This window comes from Lissotriton vulgaris, chromosome 6, assembly GCF_964263255.1.
Source record: "Lissotriton vulgaris chromosome 6, aLisVul1.2, whole genome shotgun sequence".
Taxonomy (NCBI): domain Eukaryota; kingdom Metazoa; phylum Chordata; class Amphibia; order Caudata; family Salamandridae; genus Lissotriton; species Lissotriton vulgaris.
In genome coordinates this window covers 537,922,240-537,944,863 of record NC_141694.1, presented here as the reverse complement: position 1 = coordinate 537,944,863, position 22,624 = coordinate 537,922,240, and positions in this window count along the sequence as shown.

Here is a 22,624-nt window from a genome sequence, read left to right as displayed (position 1 = left end):
TCCTTACCACAGGTTAAAAATAGAGTACTGAAAGTCGAGAGTACATGGCAAGCTAATACCCCTTCCCAAATGTTACAAATGTTACAGTATCACCAGAATCGAATCAGAGAAGAACACGAACATGAACAGAGACGTATTAAAGATACGAAAATGAAAGTACTAGTTGCCCAGTCCGTCCCAGCTGACAGCCAGAAGAGGGGTACTACACAGACCAGTCATTCTGCAGCTCCCGTAAAAGGGAATTGCAACTATTGTAAGCAGCCAGGTCACTATATAAATGAATGTGCCGTTCTATAATATAATATTGCTACAGGCAGGACGAAAGAAAGACCGCGTCCACCTAGACAAGAACAAGTTCCGCAAAATATTCCGCAGAACACGCAATCTCCTCAGAACACACAACAGACAGTAGCAGTACCCCAACCCCAGCCCATAGCTGCCACACAACATGTTACACAGCAAATGTACCAGTATGCTCAGTCAGATTATCCCGATTATCAGCAGTACTCATGAAACAGCCTAGAGAGGGAGGTTGGCTTGCCCCTTATCGAGGTTCCTGTAGATCAAGAGGGTCCCTATGTACATAGTCAGGTATTAGGGAAAGACAGAAGATTTTTGATTGACACAGGGGCGAGCAGAACTACCATCAGTCATGACGAGGTTCCAGGGGCACCCCTCTCAGGCTCACAGAATGTTTCCCTGGGATTTTCAGGAAAGCCTATTGTTAATGAAGTGTCAAAGCCAGTTTCCCTAGAAGTTGGTCCGTTATCCCGTACTACAGACTTGTTACTTACGAAATCATGTCCAGAAAACTTGCTTGGCATAAAAACATTGAAAGCGCTGGGAGCAGTGATTTGTTGTTCTCCGGAAGGAGTGAGATTGTTTTTACGTGATTTTAAAGGACATTATGTGTTAAGAGATTTTGATCCAAGATTGCAGAATGTACCACAGCATTTATGGGCACAAGGTCCGACTGATGTAGGTTGCATGCATATTACACCATATCGTGTCACTCTCAAACAAGGAGTTGTACTACCCCGAATTCGACAATACAAGTTACCGCCTGAGGCTGTAGCGGCCTTACTGAAAATTATTGACGAGCTCATTGCTCAAGGAGTGGTTGTAGAAACTGACTCCAATGTATGTAATTCTCCAATTATCCCGATTCTTAAACGAACTGATCCGAATGCACCTCCAGTCTACAGACTGGTGATCGACCTTCGAGAACTAAACAAATGCATCATACCCCAGTACCCGGTAGTCCCAGACATCTCTTCCCTATTGACTGCCATTGATTCCGAAGCAGCGTTCTTTACTGTCATCGACCTCAAGAACGCCTTCTTTAGTGTCCCCATTCATCCGGAAAGCCAGTACCTTTTCGGATTCTGTTTAAATGGCCGAAGTTTCAAATTTGCACGTGCACCTCAAGGATTCACAGAAAGCCCTAGTATTTACAGTCAAGCACTAAAACGACAACTAGACTGTATTCACATGCCAACTGACACTGCCCTGCTCCAGTATGTTGATGATCTATTGATCACAGCACGAACAGAACGAGATTGCGAACGTGCATCACTGACAGTCTTGTATTTTCTGGCCGAAAAGGGGCATAAAGTGTCCCCTTCGAAGCTACAATTCTGTGCCCAGCAAGTGGTTTACTTAGGACACTTGCTGTCCAAGAGGGGTAGACAGCTGACACCTGATCGCATCCAGTTAATTGCACATCTGCCACAGCCCAAGACACAAAAGGAAGTACGGGCCTTCATTGGCCTCACGTCTTACTGTAGACAATGGATTCCCCAGTATGCATATCTAGCCAAGCCACTCATACAGTTGACAACACAGGAGGCAGCGACTTCGACTGTCCTCCCTTGGACTCAGGAACATACACTTGCTTTTGACGAATTGAAGAAAGCCCTATGTCAAGCACCTGTTTTAGCGACACCATGTTACAGCAAACCTTTTACACTTTTTGTTACTGAACGCGATGGTACAGCATTATCTGTCCTAGCACAAGATCAAGCAGGAAAACACAAGCCTTGTGCTTATTTTTCTAGTACATTGGATCCAGTAGCCCAGGCTCTGCCTGCGTGCCTAAAATCAGTTGCAGCAACAGCTCTAGCTATCAGACAAAGCGATTCCAAAGTATTAGGACATCCCCTGACAGTACAGGTTCCACACTCCGTGGAAGTTCTTTTAAACAGAACGCAGACTCAACACTTGACCATAGCACGACTGACAGGATATGAACTGACACTGTTTCAGCCACACATAGAGATCAGACGTTGCAACATACTGAATACCGCTACACTGTTACCCTCAATTACAGCAGATCCTATACCACATGACTGTGTGGACGTCATTAATACCGTAACAAAGCCAAGACAAGACTTGACCGACATTGCATTGTCTGACCCAGACCTGACACTTTATGTGGATGGTTCATGTATGAGAACAAGTACAGGAGTGTTAGTGGCCGCATATGCAGTGACCACTGACACTGAGGTCATAGAAACACATCGTATTGACACACTGTCTGCTCAAGCAGCAGAGCTCATCGCTCTGACCCAAGCCTGCATACGAGCCAAGAACCTGAAAGTAAACATATACACGGATTCACAATATGCATTCGGAGTCGTACACGACTTCGGCGTTCTCTGTCAAGAAAGAGGTTTTCTGACCTCCCACGGTGCCAAGATACAACATGGTCCCCTCATTCAAGCACTGTTAGAAGCGATACACTTGCCTACAGCCATAGCCATCATGAAGTGCAAAGCACATACGAAAGTCACTGACACCATTTCCCAGGGTAACGACCTGGCAGATCGAACAGCCAAGCTTACAGCTCAGACTCATACAGACATTCCAGTTGACACGACAAAGACAGAAGTACCATCACTAACGCATTGCATGACAGTTAGGGATCCCACACAAGATGTACTCGACATACAGACACATGCCACTCCAGACGAAATCAAGAAATGGACTGAACAAGGAGGGGTCCAGACAGATCAGGGATGGATGACGAAGGGAAAAGCCACATGGTTTCTCCCCGACTCAATGGTTCAAGTTATCATCAATACAGCACATAGTCCAGCACATTTAGGAGAGAAAGCCATGTTAGACAGCCTTCAGAATATATGGTTTAACAAGCATTTACGTGCAGCAGCAAAACAGAAAGTACGTACCTGTATGATCTGTTGTCAGTTCAATCCAGGCAAAGGCATTCCCGTGGAACAAGGTGGATTTCATCCTCCTGACCATCCTTTCGAAGTCCTCCAGATGGATTATATCCAGATGGACAGATGTCGTGGATTCAAGTACGTCCTCGTAGTTGTATGTGCCCTTTCCAGATGGACAGAAGCTTACCCAGTCCCAGACTACACTGCCGTGACCACTGCCAAACAGTTGGTTCGTGAATTCTTCCCGCGATATGGTTTGCCCCGTGTCGTGTATTCAGATAATGGACAGCCATTCTCGTCCGAACTCATGAAACAGGTATCACTCCTGTTAGGATACCAGTGGAAATTCCACTGCGTACGACATCCCGAGGCAGCTGGCCTCGTCGAGCGACACAATCAGACTCTGAAAACACGTTTAGCGAGGGTCTGTGCAGAAAAAGGTGTAGATTGGATGGTAGCCCTGCCGGTTGCCCTCTTTTACATGCGTATGGTAGCCCATTCTAGAACTGGTTTGTCCCCCTACGAAATTGTTTTCGGTCGTCCCCCCAATATGTGGGGTACGCCTATGCCCCGTAAGATCACAGATGTCGACAGTAACATGCTGACAGATTACCTGGCTTCCTTGATGTCTGCACTACTCTCTTGTCGTTCACAGGTCGCGGCTGCCTTCCCAGACAATACCCAGGTGAAACCGCATGAAATCGTTCCAGGTGACCTGGTATTGGTCCGCAACTTTGACCGCTCAAGCCCTCTGGAGCCCAGGTGGAAGGAACCAAAACTGGTGTTGATGACCACGCGGACCGCTGTGAAGATTGAAGGAAGAAAAGGGTGGCTCCACTCCAGCCACATTAAACGATTTCATGGACTGTGTCCAAAGACTTTTCCCAAGGACTGCCCCGTTTCAGACACTGATACTAAACTCCCCCTGTTAGAGAAAACTCCGCAGCAGGAGTATAAAACAAAGTTGAGGTCTAGTAAGTCAGACAGCGTTTAATTGTTTAAGTCCCCCCCTGGGTGAAGCGGTTAGACAGGTTTCTGACATGTATGAGATAGACCCAAATAGTGAGAGAGATAGACAGAAAGTCAAGAAAATGAAATACTGTAAAAATCTGCGTAGCAGATGCATTATTACGTTGCTTTTTATGTTTTTTCTGAGTCTTACGATTATATGTATAAGCTGAACACTACATGTTTTCTTTCCTCCTCTTGGTTCACATGTACCTCCTTCTTTCAATGACACCGTAGAGCACACTTTCAGTGACCTGCCCCCACACGAACTTTCCTATCGACTTGCACTGCGCAATAACACTTTTATCCGTATGTTACACCATTCTCACCAGACCAGCAATGTCACAAATTGCTGGGTATGTGGCCGACTCCCTTCCTATCAGAAATACAAGGGAGCTCTGCCTCTTTTTCCTTATCCGTTTTCACACAATGGTTCGTGAGGAGCATGGTTTACTTTAATGTCTTCATTAGACAGTGAGTCCAAAGTTTCCCAAGGCAATTGGATATGGGGAAACTTGAATACAGTCATGAATAGAGCATGTTTCCCAGACAAGGAATGTCTTCCCCAAAGGACAGGAACCGATCTAGAAAATGAAGTGTATGGATTAGGAAGTTTTACACTTAATCTCATGATTCTGAACGTTCAGTCCGAGACTAATTCGGACTTGCCATCTATTACAGTTTTACCAGTGAAAGGTGAATTATGTGTCAGAAAGAATGGTTCAGTACACCTAGGACACAGTGATTGTAATACTGTGGTCGAATTCAGTGATAAAGGAAAGTCTACTTTCAAAGCTTCCCGCCATTCCTATTTCATTTGTGGGTCAACAGCTTATGTACGTCTGCCCTTAGATTGGGATGGAACATGTTATATTGCATTCCTACTACCCCCAGTTTTTCTAGCCCCACCTGATTATCATCGAAATTCACGTCTTGTGCATGTTAAACATAAGAGAGATCTTCCCCCTGTTATCGATTATTCCGAATCGACATGGGACCAGTATAAGGATTACATTAAAGGATACTTTTGGTTCATAGGTCCCATCCAGAATAGTAAGATAATACGTAGGTTAACACGAACCCTTGAAGCAGTAGTGAATGAAACTACTTTTGCCCTTGGTAACTTAACCGAAGAGCAGTCTGCTATGAGACTTGTTGTTCTTCAAAACCGCCTTGTCCTTGACGTCATCCTGGCCGATAGGGGCGGGGCTTGTAGAGTGATCGGATCCAGTTGTTGTATTTTCATTCCTAATAACGCACCGTCAGTATACAAAGCCATTACAAGGCTTCATGAGATAGCTCATCAGATGCACCAGAATCCAGGCACCTGGACTTGGTCCGGCTGGCTCTGGAGTGTAATATCAGCATGGGGATGGAAAGTACTGTCCTTCCTAGGAATAATATTCCTTATAGTATTCAGTTGTTGTCTCTGTCTACAATGTGGGCCAGCGATTTGCGGCTTGTGCGCCACAGCTTGTATTCCCCGTCCACGTCCACGTTCTCGTGCTCGAATGAGAAAAGACGAGCAAATGATGTTATATGAACAGATAGATGGTCTCATGAAAATAGATATATCCTGAAGGGAACGTAGGGGACAAGGAGGGAATGAGGAAAATTGAATTTTATATGACCAAGTATGTCCCCTATCGTGTACCCCAACGTTCCATGTATGTGCATGACCTCCGTGCATTTTCCCTCCATGGCCGAAAATGAAGACGCATATGCATTTGCGTCCAACGGTAACATGTCATCTACCAAGTCCTCCATGAAAGCAACATAAATTCGGTTCTTAGACCCATGTTGCCAACGTCTTTACATGATACACGTTTAAAGATGCACACGTTTTTCTGGCTCAGCCGAGCCAGGCCCTGAATTGAGACTCCGAGTCTCTTCTGTCTCTGAAAGCTGCAGTTTAGGTATGCATCCCTGACCTCTGCCTTACTTCCTGCCCAGCAAAGCGGTGCCCGGCCCGGCCTGGCTTGCCTGCCAAGACAGTATTTTGCCTACAGTTATCTGCTCAGCCTCCTCGAAAACACATTCCAGTCTAGTGAAATAGGTAAACATGTTCCCGGCTGCAAAGCAAAGGGCCTTGCCTTCCTGTCTCCTTGCAAGTGATTTACAGCACCTGTTACCATGGTAGGCCCATGGCCCTGCGCATTGCACCAAGACACGTATGCACCCCCTAGCATTCAGTGATGTATGGCCCCTGCCCGAGAGACCTTTTGCTTCAGATAATACATTCTCCAAACATGAGATACCAGATATGCTATAGGTGCAGGTCGTTCTGACATCCCAGACACCAAGACTCTTCTACTAGAGCTAAAGACAAGCCCCCCAGCTCTCCCCAGTTACACGTCAATACCACGTCATGCAAGTTGCGCACGCACTCAGGGTAAAGGTTTCTGCTGACCCTGCAGAATCTTTCTATGCATCCACCCACCTATGACACTTTTGTGACGTTTCTAGCACACACCTCCGTGTACGCCTATTACACGCCTACTTTTACGCCCATATGTTCTTATCTTCCTCTTTTCACTTGTCACGCCTACTGTATTCAATGCAACTATACTGTTTTACTATATATAATGTGTGATGTTAATAAAATGTTGAATATCCCTTCCTGAACCTTAGTGGTGATGGAACCCGATGTCCAGTGTCTCGAGATGCTTAATTAAAGCCCGTATGACTCAGATACCACGGACTCTGCCTCTCATTTTATTGAGCTATACTTATTATCATTTAATGTATAGAAAAATAGTCCCGGTAATTTTATTTACCACATGAAGGTGAGTGAGGAGGTGTGAGGGTGAGGGTGAGTGAGGGTGGGTGAGGGTGAGGAGGTGTGAGGGTGAGTGAGGGTGGTTAGGGTGTGAGGGTGAGTGTAGGTGTGTGAGGGGTTGTGAGGGGGTGAGGGTGTGTGAGGGTGAGTGATGGTGTTTGAAGGTGTGAGGGGGTGTGAGGGTGAGGGGGTGATGATGAGTGACGGTGTGTGAGGGTGTGTGAGTGTGAGGGTGTGTGAGGGTGTTTGAGTGGGTGTGAGTGTAAGTTTGTTGTGATGATGTGTGAGGGTGAGTGAGGGTGAGGGTTGTGATGGTGAGGGGGTGAGGGTGTGTGAGGGTGAGGGGGTGAAGGTGTGTGAGGGTGAGGGTGTGAGGGTTGTGATGGTGTGAGGGTGGGTGAGTGAGGGTGGTTAGGGTGTGATGGTGAGTGTAGGTGTGTGAGGGGTTGTAAGGAGGTGAGGGTGAGTGAGGGTGGGTGAGGGTGAGGGGGTGTGAGGGTGAGGGGGTGATGGTGAGTGGGTGTGTGAGGGTGAGTGGGTGTGTGAGGGTGAGTGGGTGAGTGGGGGTGTGAGGGTGAGTGGGTGTGTGAGGGTGAGTGAGGGTGTGAAGGTGAGTGAGGAGGTGTGAGGGTGAGTGAGGGTGGTTATGGTGTGGGGGTGAGTGTAGGTGTGTGAGGGGCTGTGAGGGGGTGAGGGTGTGTGAGGGTGAGTGATGATGTGTGAAGGTGTGAGGAGGGGTGATGGTGAGTGATGGTGTGTGAGGGTGAGGGTGTGTGAGGGTGTGAGGAGGTGTGAGGGGGTGAGTGTGAGTGAGTGGGTGTGAGTGTAAGTGTGTTGTAAGTGTGTGTTGTTGTGAGCTTATGTGTGTGTGTCTGTGTGTGTTTGTATGTGTGTGCGTTCTGAGTACGGATATTAGCCTAGTATTAGTCAAAAAGAGAGGACATGGACTAATTCTGTTTCCCTGTGCGTAAAAATGGCGGGCGGTACCCTGGGCCATAATGCTACCGAAGTTTTTGGGTTGGTGTTCTAGTTTTTTTCCCTTATTTACCTTGCATTTTGATTGACGTCTATTCCGTCCAATCAAATTGCATCGTTGTCTTACGTAGCGTTGCAATTGCGTCACGTCAATTGGGAATGTGTGGAAGGCGTGTCGTGCTTCCTGTGCTGTTGCTGCGTCATTTGACATTTAAGTGACCATTTTTTTTGTGTTTCCCTATGTTTTCGGATTCTATAATTGAATGTGTTTAATTTACTGTTAATTTTCCATAGTTTGTATGGTATTTAAACAAAAAAAAATTTGCGAGTGTTTCCGATTTCGCATCTTTTTTTGTTTTCTTTTGTTTTTAATGTTTAAAATGATGATGTCCTATGTAATGTTTTTGTGAAATGTTTCCATTGTATTTTCTTGCTTGTATGCGACGGCATGTTGTGTTTCTAGTTCTGTTGCAGCGTAGTTTGACAGGTAAGCGATCATTTTATTTGTATAATTGTACTAATGTGAATGTAGTATTGATGGTGTGTATTTATATGGTAAATGTTTATTACTGAGTTTAAGTTTTCGCGACTGTTTAATTTCTAGTATTATACATATGTATTTTTTGTAATGTTTGAAATGATGACGTTGTATGTAAATGTTTAACTGAAATGTTTAGCTTATATTTTTATGCTTGTATGCGACGTTTCAACAACATTTCTTTCTTTTCAAAAGTTTGCAAATGTACTTTGTTCCTATGTATTTTGTTTTCGATTTTTTATGTTTGAATATTTGTTGACTTTAATATATTTGAATATGTTAATTGCTTTCATTGTATTTAAAAAATATTATGACATTTATATTATGTGTGCATATACGTTTACTTATATTCAAAATGTATGACGTTATATTGTAATGTCTTAATGAATGCACATTGTTTATATGTATGTTTATAAAAAAACTTTTTGCGAAAGTGTTACCTATATCTATTTATGTTGTATTTAATGTTTTTGTATTTGTGATGCACCAATTTCGAACAACACAAATTGTACTAACTTTGTGTTTCCAGTATCGTTTTCGTTGTAGTGGCTGGTTATTTCCGAATATTTAGCAATGGTTTTTTCTTTTGTTATTTTAGATATGTGTTTGGGTAGCCTTCCTTAAAGGTGTGGTTTTTTTATATTGTCTCGTTTGGTTTGTGTATTTGGTGCTTGTGTATATTTATTGTATTTGGGTTTTAAATGAGTCTTTTGTATTTGTTGTTTAACCTAATGTTATTTGAGACCTTTTCTGAGGTATTTTGTGTTAGTTTTTGGTAATTTTTGCTGGTGGTGTGTTATAGCTGTATTTTTGTTATAAGATTGTTTTATTTTCATTAATAATTGAATTGTGGTAATTCCTTTAGCAGTTAATTTATGTATTCTAATAGATAGTTTTTTTTTTTTTGTACTTTGGGCTGTATGCACTGATTGTGGGCTGTGTGCACTGTGATTGAGGGCTGTGTGCATTGAGTGTTGGCTTTATGCACTGAGTGAGGCATGTGTGTAGTGTTATTGAGGGCTGTGTTCACTGTGAGTTAGGTCTGTGTGCACTTAGTGTGGTCTTTGTGCACTGAGTGTGGGCTGTATGCACTGAGTGAGGCCTGTGTGTAGTGTGAGTGATGGCTGTGTGCCCTGCGAGTGAGGCTTGTGTGCAGTGTGATTGAGGGCTGTGTGCACTGATTGCGGGCCGTGTGCACTTTGAGTGATGGCTGTGTGCACTGAGTGATGGCTGTGTGCACTGAGTGGGGCTGTGTGCACTGAGTGAGGGCTGTGTGCACTGAGTGAGGGCTGTGGGCACTGAGTGAGGGCTGTGGGCACTAAGTGAGGGCTGTGGACACTGAGTGAGGGCTGTGTGCGCTGAGTGAGGGCTGTGTGCGCTGAGTGCTGTGTGCACTGAGTGAGGGCTGTGTGCACTGAGTGAGGGCTGTGTGCACTGAGTGAGGGCTGTGTGCGAAAACTCCCAAAAACATGTAACTTGTAGCATATATCAATATGCAATACCGAAAACAGCAAACTACCAGCCGTGCGCCACACTTGCTACTTATAATGTGACTGTGGATGGTCCGTTGTTTCGTTTCGTTTCCTTTAGCTCCGATTTGCATTTCACAGGGGATGTCCGCCAACAGATAAGAATCTTTATGGCTGTGGTTAAAGCACTTTGGTATCCTGGTGTGGTATCGTCCCCAGACGGCGCCCCCAGTCCCTTGAAAAAAAAAAAAGAAGCCTGATGGTCCACAGAATAGTGTGAAGAGCGTGCATGAGAGTGAGGGGGGGGAATAAAGAATGTGCAGCTAAGTGACAGAGAGGCTGTAGTCGGCGTGTTTGCGCGCAGTAGAAATAAAATTTAAAATAATTTATATTAAACAAAACATCAAAGTTGTCTCATATATTTAGATGCAATGACGGATACAGCCAAATCCAAATAGGGCGCCACACTTTTACTGATGTTGTGACTTGTGATGCAATGACTGATACAGCCAAATCCAATTCGTGCGCCACACTTTCTACTTATGTTGTGACTTGTATCACATGAAAAGTTTTTCCGCCGTTCTTAATTACTACAGCTAAATGTTGTCGTGCTAGAGAAGGGGGTGGGACGGGCAGATGAATGTGAGAGAAGTGCGTGTGCGTGTTGCCGCGAGTTGAAAGGCAGGAAGTCGTATGCTTGGAAAGAGTGCACGTCTGAATGTTGTCGTGCTACAGAGGAAGGGGTGGGTTCAGCAAAAGGCGCGCGCTGGACCTTAGAGAGGGTAGAAGGAAGAAGCAGATGGTGTGCGTGAATGTGAAAGAGTCTGGGGGCTGTTGGTTGTGTATTAAAATGTTTTGAGAGAAAAGCGGGCATAAAAGTAGAAGAGGGGGTGGGAGAACGTGCTGATGAATGAGAGAGAAGCTATGGTGTACGTGTTGCCGTGCGTGAATGGGAGAGAGTCTGGGAGGGGGGGGGGAGAACGTGCAGATGAATGAGAGAGAAGCTATGGTGTGCGTGTTGCCGTGCGTGAATGGAAGAGAGAGAGACTGGGAGTGTGGGGGGGTGGGAGAGAGAGTCTGTGGGCTGTTTGAGTTTGGTGTGCGTGTTTCCGCGAGTGAAAGGCAGGAAGAGCTCGACCCGAATATATCAGAGCACTTTTCATGAGCACCAGGCAGTTGTATTATGTAGTGTAGTTCCTATTTTCCCTATAGGCCCTGCGCATTGGAATAACATAAACAGCAGTGTAGACGTAGGACTGCGGTCTTCTAGGTCTCTACTGACTAAGTTAGACTTAATTTAGGTTTGCGCCAGCTAGCTCAGAGGTCACTGGAAACTTTCTTGAATGAATAGGAAGTGATCAGCTTCCCTGGCTCAGACAAGAAGGGATTCAGCTTCCGACAACCGCATTAACATGACAACTTTGCTCCTCCGAATAAGAGTCAATCTCTAGAGTCGTGTGAAACAATAGACAGCTATTTCACTCAGTCAGTTGTGCAGTTTTACTTTCACCAGGATGCAGAGAATAGAGAGACGGGCGTTTTCAATAAAAGATATTATTTATTGAGCAGTCTTCCTTCTCATGCAAGAGAAATGAATTGCCACAATTGCAAAACTTGTTATTATGAAAAGTGCGTACAGTAAAAGGAGTATTACGAAATAATACTGTAAAAGCATTGATATGGTTTCTTAGCCATAAGATAGTTAAAATGAATAAAATATATACATTCATATATACATTGGCTAACGACCTCAACTGATGTTTCTAACTACGCCTACCCCAGTGTACCTGACCTAAGACTAATACAAGGGAGGGAGTAGGTAACAATTTAAGTTAGGTTGGTTTTGGCAAGAGTTTGTTTCAAGAATTCTCTCTAAGGGTTTAGTCAGCACCGTACCTCTGGAATAGAATGCAGGAGGTCTGGTATCTCCTCTCAGGACCCGATATCCCAGTCACCCGCAAGGGTAGGCTGGAAACGCCGGAGCTGGATTTTCTCGGCAGGAGAAAAGACAGCGTCTTTCTCAGCGCGTCAAGGAGGAGGGGCAGCGTCCGTGGGCTTCTCGCATCTGCTGGGCTCTGCAAGGGGACAGCTGATCTGCTCCAGTATTCACCACCTTCGTGTGCTTGCTTAAGGCAACGTTGGTATATTTATACCTGAAAGGTGCCGAGTTTGACAGAAGTTTTTGGGCATAAGACGTCAATAAAGATGTCACTAAGAACTGGTCGTTCTTACAGTGCTCGAGGAGTTCTATTACTAATCAAAACAAAGCAAGCAGGGCTTTCCCAGGTTGCTGGGGGGTTTGAGATGTCGAAAGAATGTGGTGTGCTATCTAGGAATCTAAGGAAGTGGCTTCTGCTGTGTCATGGACTGTCATGAGCTGCAGAGACGAGTTACTGAAATATGGCTCTGATCGTTATGCCATTATAGTGATATGTATTGATTATAGCCGTATAGGGGCATGAGGTCACAATATTGATCGGGGTCCTAGATAAAACACAACACCCACTCCACAAATTTATGTCCATCAAATTACTAAAAACTAAAGCAATAAGAAGCACGTGTATTCATACCCACCCCAAAATACATTTTGCATTTGAAATGGTGTACTTGAAATACATGGAAATGAATGGGTACTGTACGTTATCAAGCATAGTAATCATTCAAAAATATTGCATATGTAATCATTTGAACGATTCTGCGAGGGAAAGACTTGCATTTCCCGACGCCATTACCGGCGAGCCACGAAGACACGCCCCCTCGAAGACACGCCCCCTCGGAGGCCACGCCTATCCCTCTCACCCTCTGCATAAAAACATGTGTGCTCCACGGACGCGCAGCGGACGGGCGCAGCGGGCGCGCCGTCAGCGCGCCGAATGCGCGCCAAGGGCAAGCCCGTCTGGGCCCGTCCGGGCCCGACCGGACCCAGGCCCAGGGATTATGCCGGATGCTTCTCATGAACGTCGGGTTTTTTCAAGGGAAATGCTTCAAACTTTGCAACCAGCGAAATCTCTGCCCTGCTACCATACGCACACGGAAGGTAAACCTTTTTTTTATTGTGCTCGATGCAACCCAATTACCCATAGCCCAGCTAAACCTAGGCTTAAGATGGGACTTCTTAACTGCCGCTCCCTCCCTAAGCACGCAGACGAAATCAACTTACTAATACTAAATCAGGAGTTGGATACACTGTTTCTTACTGAAACGTGGTTATCTGACTATTCTGATGCGGACATCGTCACTGCCCTCCCCCCGGGCTATCTGTGTCAAACTTTTCATAGACCCAGAGGGAGAGGTGGGGGATTGGCCCTAATCCATAGACAACAATTCATCTGTAGAACCTCTGAGGCTCACATTGATGACTGCGAGGGATGCAAATTCTCTATTCAAACCTCCCCGGCCCACACCCTGTCGGGACTCCTGATATATCGCCCCCCAGGTACCCCTGGGAAATTTCTTAACGCCATCACTGAAGCGGTTGCACAACTAGCCTCCTCTGCTTCTAATTTTCTTATAGTGGGCGATCTAAATCTGCATTTCATGGACCCCACCGATCGAACAGCGGTCGAGCTCCTTCAAGACCTGTCGTCTTTTAATATTCGTTTGATTAATAATGAGCCTACCCACGATAAAGGACACCTGCTGGACCCAGTCCTCACCAATGTCACTAATATCACCACAGGCCCACCCCTGACTCTACCATGGACCGACCATTTCCTAGTCCCGATCTCCTGGGATGTCCCCATTAAGACCCCTCAAACTAGGAAATCTCAAGTCACTGATAGACGGTGGCACAAACTTGTAGCTACAGAATGGGCCACCACTCTTTCACACTCCATTCCTGAGCTTTCCTCCGAGCCCAATATGGCTAATGAACAGTTTAACACCTGGATTACTTCCTCACTTGACAAATTAATCCCTAAAAAGGTCACTCTTAAACACACCAAAAGAGCGCCCTGTGCTCCTTGGTATACAGCAGAACTCAAAGCTCTGCACCAGGAGTGCAAGAGGGCCGAACGCATCTGGCGGAAAGATAAATCTATTACAAACAAAGGAGCGTATTCCACCTCCCTTGCAACTTATAAATCATCCATCCGCAAGGAAAAAACCATATTCTTTCAGCAAAGAATAGAAAAAGCAGTATGCTCGAGCAAGGAATCTTATGCTATTCTAAAAGAGCTACTGAAACCCCCAGCTCCTGAACCGACAAGCCCCCCAGACCCTACTGTGGATCAGGAAAAATGCCAACAGTTGGCTAATTTCTTTCAAGAAAAGATCCAAAAAATCCTTGCTTCAATCCCCCCCGCCAGTCTATGCGAAGATAGTGATCTTACGAACACCCACACACTCAGTTGTCTCCCCTCCTGGGGTCAAGTAACCACCGAAGATGTGGAAAATACTCTAAATTCCATTAAAAGTGGATCTCCTAGAGACCCCGTCCCGCTTCGGACCCTGAAAGAGGTGACCCCCATCATTGTTCCCCCTCTTACCCACCTGATCAATGCCTCACTCCAACAGGGAATTGTTCCCCTGAACTGGAAGGCTGCAGTTGTGAAGGCCCTATTGAAGAAGCCTTCCCTTGATCCCGAAAACCTGGCCAATTTTAGGCCAATCTCCCTTCTCCCTGGGATAAGCAAGATTGCCGAAAAATTGGTTAATAAAAAACTGTCTCAGTTCCTGGAAGACAATAACAAATTAAAAAACTCTCAGACAGGTTTCCGGCCAGGGCAGGGCACTGACATCGCCCTCCTGGCGGCGGTAGAGGAGGCCAGGACACTCTTAGACGAGGGAGGATCAGTGGCAGTGATCCTCCTCGACCTGAGTGCGGCCTTCGATACCGTCAATCACCAACTCCTCATTAAACGGCTCGAAAGAGTCGGTGTGGTAGGTTCTGCCCTATCCTGGCTCTCATCCTTCTTGGACCAGCGTACTTTTCAGATTTGGGAAAACAACACCTGCTCCTCCGAAACTCCCCTCCAATGTGGTGTGCCTCAGGGCTCCTCCCTGAGCCCCACATTATTTAACATCTACATGTCCCCATTGGAGGAGGTTATCACCCCGTTCGGAGTGAGCGTCGTCAGCTATGCTGACGACACACAATTAGTGGTATCACTATCTCATCCCAATCGAAAACCAGCAGATCTACTTAACTGCCTTACGCAGGTTCAAAACTGGATGAACAGCTCAGCCTTGAAACTAAACGGAGCAAAGACAGATGTCCTTCTTCTTGGTCAGAAAGGAATCATTCTCCCCCCAAATATCTGGCCTGACTGTTTGGGTCCCATTCCAGAACCAAAACAAGAAGTAAAAAGCTTGGGTGTGTGGCTAGATACTACCTTGTCATTTTCCTCACAAGCAAAAAAAGTAGCCGGGACATGCTTCGGCCTGCTGAAATCACTGAGAAAGATCCTGCCCCTCCTGCCACCCAACTCCCAAAAACTGCTTATACAAGGCCTGATAATTTCTAGGCTTGATTTCAGCAACGTGATATATCTGGGCGCCCCGGAAGCAACACTGAACAAACTTCAGAGAATCCAAAACATAGCCGCCCGGATTCTCACTAAGACCCCTGCCAGAGACTCGGCCAAACCAGCATTGAAACTCCTCCACTGGCTTCCTATAAGGGAGAGAGTTAAATTTAAGGCCTTGTGCCTAGCTCACAAATTATTACAAAATCAAGGCCCTCCCATTCTGAGAAAATTTATCAAACCCTATAAATCCTGCAGATCCCTCAGATCGGACACGGAGAATTTCATCAGCGCCCCTAGAATCAGGAAGGCACGCACAGGGGGAAGGCGGTTCACAGTCCATACCGCAAGCCTCTGGAATGCACTCCCCCGCGACCTGAGAATTGAACCACACTACCTCCGCTTCAGAAAGCGGTTGAAAACTTTTCTTTTTCCCCAATGATCCCTTCCCACCCGAACCACTGTATCTCAGCCCCATCCCTCACCCCCCCTCCTTCTGGCCCCCTTGTCAGGTTTAGGGTAGGGTTCTTAGCGCTGGGATACCTTCAGGTGACTACGCGCTCTACAAGAGTTTTTAATATAATAATAATAATAATATTACACATGAAAAATCTCTAAATACAGAAAAGAAGGGCGAGACTATTTCATCACATATAAATACAATTGCTGTAAAATGTGCTAGAGGCTAAGGTAAAATGTTGTCTCTAGATCTACTAAAAATAGAAGCTCTGTTCTTTATGAATAGTTCTACTTTAAGCAAAGGACGAGTGCCAGAAAAAAAGGTAAATATTTTGGAAAAATTAATTTCATGTTGGGCGGGGAAAAATATATCAAAACGCTTTTCAATAGCTTTTTGTTTATCAAAGCTGAAGGCCGAATTCAGAGTTCATGGGAACGCTGTGTGCCGGAATGTTTTTCCAAAAAGTTATTGTTTCTGTTCAGGGGAGAACATAATTTCAGACAGGCTCGCAAAGAATTGGTCTACATATTCAGGTGACAGTTCGACCAAGTTCGATAATGCTGTAACTTGGCAGTTGTGAGAATGATTGCTATCATCGATTTCAGGATCAGCAATGCTCACAGAAGGTTGTACCTGGGTGATGCTGCTTTCATTTCTTGCCTCACTGCCACCACCTAGTCGTAGTGCAGGAGTCTCAACGAATGCCGTCATCAGGATTGGTAACCGCTGGGGACAACACGATGCGTGAGCCGTTACTGGACTTAGCAAAGTATCGATGTCCATTGGTATTGCTGATGGTAGTGCAAGACAGGTGTCTAACACGCATTCTTCGCCGCATAGCATACATCGAAGCACAGGTAAGATGCAGGTCTGCCATATAGGTCTGAATGAAAGAAACCAGGTCATATTCAGATCTCGTCTCAGTGCTATCCCAAGGACTTTAGTTATGCGGTCCCGGTAGCGTATTGCTAGGATCGTTTCTTCCATCCGTGCCGAGTCATGTCTGCGTTTTGGTTTGCCATATCGGAGCAGGAGAGTCAAAAATAAAATACCTGCTACGAGTCCCAAAAGTAGTGGTACGCCGCCAAAAATCGAATGTACAAAATTTGGAAAGATACCCAGGACCGCTTCAAATGGTGTTAACAGTCCCGAAAAAACTGTCTTAAATACATTCCAGATACCACTGACATTCGACATATTTAGTATTTGGCTGAGCATTTCTTTGAAATGCATCGGACAATTTGTTGATAAAAGTGCATGTATCTCTGCCGCCGTCCTTGCAACTTGGAGATCATACGTCTCTTTTGATGACGAGATGGGCACTGTTGTCTGCAAAAGTACAGACTTCATTCTGCTTAAAGTATCAATTCGTATAGAAGAGATATTCAAATTAGGCCAAATCGGAGCCACTGAGTCTCCAGGGCCGTTTGGATACAATGCTTGCATACAGCAAGTGACCATGGAACTCACGCTTAAGAGATATGCTTTCCCTGGCACCAAGCCACAACAGCTGTGATCCGTTATTAGAACGTAACTTCCGTTAGAAAGTTGCCTAAAGAATGGCTCTATTTGTGCTGTAGGTGTGCCATGCTGGTGGCATGAAAGGTTGTTTGAAGTACCCTCACAGGCCCCATGTAAGTTAATACCTTGGCACAAAAGTATACCGCTTAGTGAATGTTTACACTCATTACCACTAAGAAATACATTGTTGTTGTTATCACTATAACATGTGTGTGTATAAGGTAATTTCCATGATGACTTAATGTATCCTTTACCCAACTTTTCATACTGGCCTGCCGGTATATACTCAAGGCAATTTTTAAATTGGAAAGTTTTTATCGGAATTGTGATAATCCTGTGTGTTATCCATTCAATGACAGGTCTTTCTGACATTGTCAATGGTAATCGCTCAGGTTTTTCGATGCTCAGGATTGTATAGTCTGCTCCTTTCTGTGCCAAACTGATTTGTTTATCAGTAAGGTTAAAGATGGAAAACAATGACGTTGTGTTGATTAAACGCCATGGCATATAGCCTGAATGAAGATTTTACAACGTCCAGCCTAGCTGTACAATAGAACGTAATTGGGACTAGCCATGTTGTAACATTAGGAAGTCCTGGACTATTATATCAATAGCAGATGATACAATACTGTCCAGTGAATATATTCTGGAGGACAGAGTCATTAACCCATTGTCCACAACAGAAAGTGATTTTTCCAAATTAATACAATCAATTTCTCGTATTTTCTCTGCTGTTTCAATTTGAGTTTCTTTCCAAGCCTCGTTGTATGCCGCATATATGCTGGCCGCTATGAAATGTTTTGACGCTGTTTGCGTGGTCCCATAATGAAATCGCGCAAGTCAGCACCATCTTTAAGTAAAGACAAGTGTTCCTTAATTTGTGCCAGTGTGGATGTTTGTAGCCATTCAAGGCAGAGTTTCCCTACACTGTATGTTGTTACTATCCCTGGATGTTGTCTCTGGGAGTATCTAGGGTCTGGTCTGGACATTTTTAACCCCTGTATTTTGTTCAGGAATCTATCTTGACAGTTATTTGTGTCTGTAGGCCAGATTAACCACTTTTTCCAATCAGGATGTGTTCTGTTTTCATTTAAAATTTGTGATACGTCTATCTCAATATCTGTGGTTGCATTATCAGGTATTGGCTTTGGAATAGACGGTTTGTTAAGGTCTTTAATCTTAGCTAGGCTAAGCTAGGTTTGTTGAATTGTGTCATTCAAGAACATTATTTGTTCTGGGATCATGCAGGCTGGAAATAATGCTTCTAGGCCTTGTACCTGCCAATCTTTTGTACCCCAGATGGTTTTTTGTTTCAATGTTATTTTTCCAGAAATCAAAACCAAATGTAATCATTTTCTCATAAAATGCTTCTGAATATATCAATTTAGTATTTGTCAGCATGGTTTTCGTCCCTGTTTTTTCCAACAGTTTATAATAAAATGTTTCTGCATTACTCGTGTTAAACCCTGAGAAGTATTGGAATTTCCCATAGAATGTTTTTGAACTGCTTTTAGGTGGAGTAGCACAATGCTCCCATTGGTTATATTTAAAAACATTTCTAGGTTGGGCAGATTTATGTAAATAGTGGTCCGCGTAATGTGAAAAACAGTACATCTGTTCATAATTAGATGAACCTTGTAAATAATCATGTTCTGTAAATTTTGCTGACAACACCAAATCTGACATCATATCATTTATACCTTTAAAGTCCCAATCATCAGAGAATGTACTTGGTTTTACAAAGTCACTTAATGAAACCTTAAATTGGTGAGGATATTTCAAGATCTCGACCGGGCCATATATTTCATAGTCTGTCTTGTCCCAAACTACCCCGCTGGGTACTGGAATGGCTGTGACATTTACTGATGATAGTTCTCTTTTCTTGACGTGAGATGATCTGTGAGGTTTCAGAACTAAGTTGATGTTCTGACTTGCTGTGTCCATTGAACTGTATTTTCCCTCAATGAATTTTCCCAAACAAAGTTCCATGATGAGCCAAAGCAGGAGGAAAAATACACCTAGCCCAATCCAAAGTTCTAACCGTGGAGAGATAAGATATGTTTCTTTGAGTTGATGAAAGAGTTCTGTTGCTTTTTCTTTAAAAGTCTTTGTTTCTGGCATCACTTCAGGGTCGCTTTGATCTTCAGAAAAGTTGTCGAAATTGATGAAGTAGCCAGATGCAATTCTGTCGATTGTTGGAATTGTTTTCCCCATTTGGCTTTCATTAGCACATTCTGATGCCACATCATTGTAGACTGGTATTTCATGACGAACTGTTTCAATTTGTGTTTCAAGAGGCACAAGTTCCATGGCCTTTCTGCATAGTCCTTTTTTATTCACTGCAGGTTTATCAAATGTGATTAGTCTTTCAGTTTGAACCTCTTGGATACTTGCAAATTTAGGTATTCTGTTACTTCTTGGGAGTCCACTGGGCCTGCTATTGATTATAGGCCACATGATTGTGGTTTTACCAGGTCGATTGATACAACTCTGTTCTCCTTTTTACCAGCAAGGGGCAGTAGTACTACTGATCTTGTTCCGTTGATTGCTAAGACAGGTACTGCTTTTCTGTAAGAAGGCCCAAATTCCTTCTTCACCGCTATTTTCTCTCTGACCAGATCCCCAATTTTTGGAATCCAGACAGGTCTTGCTGGGACAGGTGGTGTGTCTTCAGTGGTGGTTGGCTGTTGTTTTAACTTTATGTTGCTCAGGGCTTTTCTTGTTTCATTTAAGTCCTGTAAAACAGCCAAATGATCTTTGATATCAAAGTTTTTATTCTTATCTTCTACCACTGAAGCAAGACTATCTAAGTCCTGAACATGCATTCTAGTTCCGAACAATAGTTCGTACGGGCTGAAACCTTTTAGAGAATTTCTTGGCAGGTTGTTAAGACTACGTTGGACACTTATTAAATGTTTGACCCACCCATCACCTGAACCTAATACCTTTGCCGTTAAAGATTGCTTTATGTCTCGGTTTTTTCTTTCCACTACGCTATTTCCCTCAGGATGAAATGGACAAGAGTATCGCAATCCAATGCCCATGCTGGTCATGGCCTCCTTATAAGCCCAAGAGCAAAAAGCAGGACCCTGGTCAGAATGAAGCATGGCAATTGCGTATGTGCCGATAAAGACTCGCAAATCTTTTATAACGGTTTTGGCGTTAGCCGAGCGCTGGGGCCACATTTTTATAGTGAATGTAGTCTTAAACAATTAATAGGACGCTGGATTGCATGTGTAGATAGCTCTATGCTACCTTCATACAAGGCCATGGCATCACCCCGGCTTGACTCGTTACTGCGGTCTCTGTCGCAGTCTGGACAGCTCTTTACAAATTTATAATGGTGCAGGCTCATCCCCGGCCACCAGTATACTGATTGTAATTCAGTCAGAGATTCCTTCATCTGTTTGTGCTTTGGACCTTCACCCATGTGTGCGTCTGCTATTAATAACTTTCTCCGGTTCATGTTTGGAATTACCCTATCCCCCACTCCAGGGATTCGAGCAAAAGGAACGGAGTTTGCATCAATTACGTATGAATAATTGAGTGGATAGTTCACAGGTAGTGCTGCACAGTTGCCTTTTGAAGACGTTTTTACTGCCAACACGGTTTCCCCGTCTATGTATTTTTCTGAACGCTTTTTTGTGGCTACAGAAGCCGGTTTACTTGCTTCCGCTGTGGCTGTATTAGCCAATGAATTCCTTGCAACGTGTGTATCACGTGAGTCTTTTGTAGTTCTTTCTGTAAAAGAACTACTTGTTTCCAAAGCATCTTATGCTTGATTGTGGCACCTGTGTCGTCTTTGTAATCATTTTGAACCCAGTTCTGCAAATCATTATTGTAGGAGTTGACGCAAAAATGCGAATCGCACACGATTAGTGTCGGGAATTCACGTTCGGCATTTTCAAGCGCCATCTTTAAAGATCTGATTTCAGCTCACTGAGCCGAACATTTTCTCAATGATTCAGTTTTTGTTATTTTCGGTCTGAATTTACCGCAGAGCCAGCGACCTTTAACAATCGTGCAGGCTGCATCATAGGATTTATCTTCTACATTGTAATGCTGTACAAATCTGTCTGTATAGATTATACAGGAGTACTGTTATAGGGGCAGAATTTCGATTGGCAGAGGATATTCTTTTTCATATTTTAAATCATTCAGTTTTTTCATGTGCGGGGCAAAATAGTATTTCACGTCTTCTGCAGCAAAAGAATTTTCCCACTGTATCCATTTCGGATCCAGTGACACTGTAGGCAGATTTACTGGGCTGAATAGTGCCTCGAAGGCGGATTCTGCTGTAAGAACAGTGATCCTTTTGCCTTGTGCTAGTTCTCGTTCTTTCGCTATAGCAGTTTGCACTGCCTTCACAGTATTTTCTGCGAGACTGAATGTTTTTTCTGCTTGTGTGTACAAATGTGATTTGTAAGCTATTGGTACCGTTTCTCCCTCATTAGAGGTCAGGTACGTGAATCCGCATCTTCCTGGGATGACTCGGATTACAAGGTTGCGTGTATTGTCACGTGTTTCTAATTTAGTTTTTGCTAACATGTCTGTTTGCAGTGATCTCAAAATTTCCGTGTGTTTTTGAGTCCAGTTGATTGGTTTAAAATCAGGTTTAATTAATTCGTAGAGAGGTTTAATACTCTCTGCGTAGTTTAGAATGTAAGTTCTTCCGAAATTCAGGAAGCCTAGAATCGATTGTACGTTCTTCCGCGTTTTTGGTGCTTGGAGTACAGCGCATTTCTCTAAGAAGTTGTCCGCTAGGCTTTTTCCTTCACTTGATAATTCGTATCCTAAAAATAAGACTGTTAGATGGGCAATTCGTGACTTTTTAAAGTTGAATTTGTAACCCTCTGCTGCGAACCCAAGAATTATGGTGTTCACTCTTTTCAAGTGAGTATCCAAGTCATCGTCTGTGAGATAGATGTCATCGACATAAGATAATGCCTTATCATCATATATTTGTAGTAACTCTGTTACTCTGGCTGAGAATAGTCCTGGGCTGTTATTAAATCCCTGTGGGAGCCTACAGAAATTTTTCTGTGACCCCATTATTGAGAAAGCGGTTAAGTACCTACTTTCTGGTGCAATGTTTTGGCAAAAGAACCCATTATATATGTCCAATGTCGTTTTGTATTTTTTGCGAACTATGTTATTCATTAGTGCCGCACTGTGCGAATTTTGTACCGCAAATGTTTTGCAACATGAGTTAAGGTGTCTGTAGTCC